The sequence below is a fragment of the Alligator mississippiensis genome, chromosome 8 (genome assembly GCF_030867095.1).
Source record: "Alligator mississippiensis isolate rAllMis1 chromosome 8, rAllMis1, whole genome shotgun sequence".
NCBI classification, from domain to species: Eukaryota; Metazoa; Chordata; order Crocodylia; family Alligatoridae; genus Alligator; species Alligator mississippiensis.
This window is the reverse complement of record NC_081831.1, coordinates 1,008,474-1,014,740: the sequence shown is the minus strand read 5'-3', so window position 1 is coordinate 1,014,740 and position 6,267 is coordinate 1,008,474.

Here is a 6,267-nt window from a genome sequence, read left to right as displayed (position 1 = left end):
CCCCCGCCCAACCTGGCATGCTGTGCCCCAGAGGTCAGCTTCGGGCCCTCTGGCTGCCCGCTCCTGCTGGGGTAGAGCATCTCCACCCCCTGCTGGGAGTTGATGTGGGTGCAATGTCAGGTTCTGCCTCTGTCCCCACTCCTGCTGTGCCCATGCTGCTTGCTGCTCATGGCAGCAGCCCGTAGAGCCGTTCCCTTCCTTTGTAGTCCCGGCATGCAAATCCATCAGCTTGCCCTCCGGGTGCTGACCCCGTGCCCGTCTGCCAGGAGGAGGCCTGGTGCGGGCGTCTGCATGCACGGAGGCAGGGCTTGCTGAGGAGGGCACGGCACCAGGCTGGAAGAGCTGTGAAGGAGAGCGTCCTCTCGCAGGTGCCCGAGTCTCCACGAGGGAGATGGGGTCACCGACACCCACAAGGCTCCTGTGTCACAGGAGAAACATATGCCGGGGCGGGGGGGGTGTCCGGCTCCCCACAGATCAGGCTGTATCCCGGAGGGATGGTGACACTCGGCACAGCCTCGGTCTCCGTGCCGCCGCGGCCTTGCACTCTTGCAGGGTGCTGGAGGTCCGGAGCATGGCACGGTGGCGGGGCGGAGGAGTGTCCTGCTGGGGGAGGCTACAGGGTGCTCGAGTGAGACCTGGGGGCGCTGGGCACCGGTTTTGCTACCCGTGCCCTCAGCCTGGGCAGGGGTGAGGTTTCTGTGCTCGGGGCTGACGTCTCCTGCGTGGAGCTTTGGTCCAGTAAAGGCCGGTGGGGTAAACACAGTTGATCCCGCGAGCCCTGGTCACTGAAGCGTCAAACTCAAAATCCTCAGTGCTTTTAAAGGACAAATTGCCACGGCTGTGCGCGCAGTCCTGATGGCCTATGGAGTGACCACCTTGGCACGGCTGCCTCGGCGCCTCGGCAGGGTCTGGGAGGGCCCAATGCTGCAGTCAAAGCAGAGCCCTGCACCTAGCAGGATGCATTGCAAGATCCAGGCTGTGTTTGGGCTGGAGGGAAGTCCTCACTTGCCATCAGCAGGGGGTAGGAAGGTCTGCCCCTTTCTTAAAAGCAGCTTGGACATTTGCTTTCTAAAACTGTGCTAGGTGCTGCTGGATATGTGGCCGGGCTTCATTTGCCATGTGGCCTTTCTTGTGGACCTTGGGTGTGATGTGAGCTGGACATCCCCTGCTTGGCCCCTCTGCCTGAAGGCAGGCAAGCAGGAGGAGGGAAGTGGAGGGGGCAACAAGATGGGATTTGCTCTGCAAGGCCTGAGATGGGGGAGCAGAGTAAAGTGATCCTTCCAGCTCATTCTTGGCAGCAAGGCCAGGAGCCGGTTCTCTGCTTTCCCAAATCCTTTGGCACAAGCGCACGGGGCAGCCGAGGACGAGGCAGCGTGCTGGGACCTGCTCTGCACCTGCAAAGCAGCGCAGGGAAACAGGGCGATTCGTGAAAACTGGGGAAACTCGTAGCCGCCCTCAGCTTGCTCCGGAGCCAGCCGCCGCCGCCCAGGCCTCTTGCTTCCATCGAAGGAGTCGCGTGGCTCATGTTGCTGGGGAAGCCGAAGCAGGTATGTCTGGCAAGTGGGGCAGCTTGTGCAGAACTTCCCGGCCTTTCCACAGCCCCCCGGGCAGCCTCGGCCGAGTCGCTTCCTGAAGAAGAGCATCTCTGAATGATCCTTGGCGGCCAACAAGCTGCACAGCTGAAGTGACGGGCTGCGTCCGGAGCCCAGCCCTCCCCAGGGGCCAGACAGCAGGCGAGGTGCGGTGCAGAGAGCAGATGCCAGGAGACTCAGCTCACGCCTGCTGGCTTCACACTCCTCGTGACATGGAGGGAAGGAGAGTTCCCTCGTCCCCAACCTCAACCTCCCTCCACCCGGGGAAGGACTGGGACCGGTGTCACCATCCTTAGCTGCTAACTGCTTGCTCCGCTCTGGCTCTGGAGAGCTCGGTGCACGTGGGGGGAACACCGCCAGGGCACTGGGGCCGGGGCTTACAACCAGCCTGTGGCCATAGGAATTGGAGACCATGTCCCAGATCTGCTCTATCTGCCCTTTCCCGGATTTCTTTGCCAAGTGTTTAAGAGGATTAGAGACAGATGGCATCTTCTTGAGGAAGGGCCCCCCACACACCCGGGGTTAGGGGTGACAGGCAGAGAGGGGTGGCCCGGGGCTCCAGGGAATGGGGATTACTCTCATCCGGGTGTCCAAGATGCTCCTCCTCCACCGGGCACGGGGCTCCCAAGCCAAGACTTCCTTCTCACTGGGGTCTGTCTCCCGCATTTTGCTCCCTGCTCCCGGGAGCTGAGCTGTCGGTTCTGCTCCCCTCCGTCCCACGTTGGGAGTGGGAGCCTCCGTTCAGGGAACAGATCCCTGGATTTGGCTAAGTCCCCCTCCCCTCCTTCCTGGCCTCTCATGCACGCGGTCCGAGCTGCTCCACTCAAGCCGTGCCAGGGCTGCACGTGAGAGCAGGCTCCCCTGTGCTTCGTCCTGTGGCCTGTGGAGGTGCCTCGTGTATGTCCCACAAGCATCCCGTTCCTGTGCAACCAGGCCGAGAGAAGCCAGTCCAAGGAGGACCTGGCCCCATAGCCCCCAAAGTTGCATCAATTGACACTGGGGCAGTTTAAGGCTCCAGTTTCCCCATTGCAGGAAGCTGAGACCATGTCCAAGCACTGCTCTCTTCCAGCCCACCCTGCCAAAGCACTCTCCCTCTTCCCCTGCAACTTCCCATAGCTGCCGCCCACCGCGGGGCTCTGTGGATGGTAGCAAAGGGGCTCCAGCATGGATGCAACGCTGTCGGCAGCATCATGCACACTGTGCATCTCTGGTGGCTTCTTAAGGCCCGTGACTGGTGTACACGAGTGCTCTCAGCATTGTTCCCACTGGTGAGCAGATCCTTGAGTGGCGGGAGTGGGCTTCGGATGTGGTCGGAGGGAGGGCAGGGATGACAGGTGCTGGACGAGCTCAGAGAGGGCGATGGAGAATTGCAAAGCCTGAGTAGGGGCTGCAGGAGCAGGGCAGGGGCTCCAGGGCACGGCCCAGCCAAGGGCGTGCTAAGGACATTGGAGCATGCTGCCCCTGGTGACACTTTGGCCTCCCTGGGCCTCGGGGCAGTCCCTGGAGCCGCGGGCACGGCAGTGCTCCAACATCCAGACAGGCGAGCGAGGCTGACGGCCTGGTGCTTTGCAAGAGCTTTGAGATCCTCCAGCAGAAGGGAGCAGCTACGTGCAAATCCATTCCTGGCTTGTTTGAGGGCTGAATGGTGTCATCTCAGCCCCGGGAGCTGGTGTGGTGGGGGGCTCCTTCGGTTCACAGAAAATGGTTCCTGTGCGTGCATCAGCCTCGGCTGCTGCTCCAGCACAAGCCCGCTCTCCTCACCATTTTGCCGTGACTCTCCGTCACAGGAGCCAAGCGGTCAGCCCTTGTGCTGGGATGGAGCTGGGAGGCAAAGGGGCAGCTTGTATTTAGCAGGAGACAATAATTGCAAGTCAGATTTGCTTGTTCAATACACTATTGACAGGTTTGCCTTGGCAACCTGGAGCAGGGTTTCATTGTGTGCGTCTTACCTCATGGCATCCTATTGATTTTTTTTTTTTAACCTACCTACTCATCCTTTCCTTGCTTCTCTCTCCAGCCTGGAGTGTGACCCCAGGAAAGGAGATATCATCACCTGCATTTCAGGCTGGCCAGAGCTCCAACAGCAAATGCAAGCTGTGCTTGACAAAGGCAGCGGACATGTACATGCAGAACCAAACAGGCTTGGACTCGAGACTTTCGTATGGGCTGAATAAGACCAAATGAGAGATGGAAATGTCCCCACGCCTCTGAGAAGGCAGTCACACGGGGCACTTGCAGGGGCCAGGCCCAGCTGGTCAGGGGTGCCCCACGGAGGAAGGAAGGGAGCTATTTCTGAGTCCCTCCTTGGTTTGGTTTTGTCTTCAACCTGACGTGTCCCCAGCAAGTCCCTGAGACATCCTTAGCAAGTCTGCAAGGAGAAGCTGAACACTGGTGACGTGCACTGGGTGTCATCTTTGTGGGATTAGAGGATTATGGCATTGGGAAGGATCGCTGGTTTGAATTGCTAATAACACAATGACTAATGAGCAACACAAAAAATGATGGCGTGTGTAATCGAGGGGGCCTGCTAGCCAAATGTTTGGCCAGTCAGCAGGAAGCATCAGCATGTGAGGTGCGTCTTGTGGAGAGACGAAATCCAGCCCCAAGCAAGCTGCTTCCACCCAGGTCTTTTGGTTTTCTTAAAGGAAGAAGCTGATAAGTAATAATAATGGGAAGGAGAAATCCAGACAGACATCTGCTGCCAGGTGGAAGGAAGGAACATGGCCAGAAAGTATGAGAAAGAAGTTGCCTTTGGTCCAATTCCTTAACACCTGCAGGAAATCCATCTGTCTCCAGCTATTATTATTAATTAGTATTCCAGTGGCACCCAGAAACCTTCCCTGGGATTAGGACTTTGCTGTGCAGCACAGACACATGCGTGAAGGCAGTCCCCGACCCCGGAGCTTGCAGACCGAAGGGGCTGTGCGCTAGCTTCCAGCTCTGGAGGTGGCCTGGCTTGCTCGAAGGTGTGCATTGCCTTGCTCCACAGAGGATGAAAAACCCCAGGGTCTCTTCATGGGGTGGGCCAGGCACAAAGTGGCATCCAGCAGCAGGCACAGAGCGGCAAACAGGATAATACACAAAATGTGTGTTATTAAATGCCTGTTAGCTCGGTGGATAAAAGTAGCATGTGGCTCTCACCTCTTTTAGGTCTGAAGACCTTTCTTGCATCTCTGCCCTATTTCTGGCACCTGGCTAAAAGGAGAGGACCCATGGGGGCAGTAGCTCTCTTCCTTCAGGACATTTCAGGTGGCTCCCCTGCCTGTGGCATCAAATAAGGCAGCATGCTCGGGAGCTACAAGGGGAAAAAAGATGCATCAGTTCATGGACCATCCGCTATCTGAGCCAGGCAAGACATACAAAATCACCCCCATTATCATCATTACTGTCAAATCATGTGCAATCAGCCTCGTAACAGAAACCAGATGAACATCCTGCAGAAATCTGTCGTGGCCGCGCTCTTGGGAGCGGTAGAAACGGGAGGACGAGAGTGCTCCGGGGCGGGTGCACCTGGCCGGGCAGGTGCGACGGGGCGTGCGGGCGGGGGCTCGGCGGCGTGCAAAGACAAGGGGAGCTCGCTGCCCCGGCTCGCTCTCGACAGGGGATACGGGGCTTCTCAAAGCCCAGCTATCCCTCCCTCCTCCCTCCTAAGTTCTGGCAAATCCTCCCGGAGCGATGCTGCCATGCCCCAGTTTCTCACCGGTGTCTCTAACTGTGCACGTTTGACCGCATTTTCCGACTCGCCCAGATTTCAGGGGAATGCTCCAAAGCTTCCCAGGCTCTGGGCACTTAGTTTTATTGCAAGCATTAGCGGGCTTTTTTTTTTTTTTTTTTTGCTCCACTTATCTCTTTTGGCAACAGAAGAAGCTTGAAATGTCAAGGGGGGGAGGGGTGGAGCCAGCTCGGATGCCATCACAACCGGGGGGCGCGTGTCGTGGGAGAAGGGCTGCTCGGAGAGAAATAAATAACCACCGATCCTGGGGGGTCAACCTCCCCCCGCCGCGGAGGGTGTCTGTCTTTCAGGCGCTGCTCACAATGGATAATAATTCTTACATTAAGCCCCTCCAGGGCCCCAGGGAAATCAAAATTGTAATATCACTTTGCTTTTTATTGGCTGAGCTCCGCGGTGGCAGAGCCGGCGCCTTTGTTAGGCTCTCCCGCAGGGTGACACGCTCCCCGCTGGCCCGTGGCTCCTCGCTCGCTCCGGGGAGGACCCACGCGGGGACGGCGGCGGAAGGGGAGAAGCCCGCCCGCGTGGCCGCCCTGGCAGGAGGCTCCCCCTGCCCTGCCCTGCCCTGCCCGGGGCAGCGGAGGGTGCCCGGCTCCGCGGCCGCGCAGGGCGTTGCGCACCCGGCTGCCCCGCGCCGAGCCCGGGCTGCGGGAGGCAGAGGCGCGGTTGCACCGCGGGCGCCCCGCCGGCTCGGAGCAGCCCGGCCGGGGTGGAGGCAGCGGGGCTTCGGGCACCGGGACAGCCCGCTGGGGAACTGGGCGGGCAGGCAGGCGGGTCCCGGCGCTAGCCCCGCCGATGCGGGCTCCGGGCGGCAATCGAAAACGCGCCCGTGGCGGCTCCGAGCCCCAGCCCCACGCGTGCCCCGGCCCACGCCCGCGCGGGCATCGCCCCCGGCCCGGCGAGAGCCGCTCCGGCGGGGCGCCGAGCCCGGGACAGGAGGCGGGG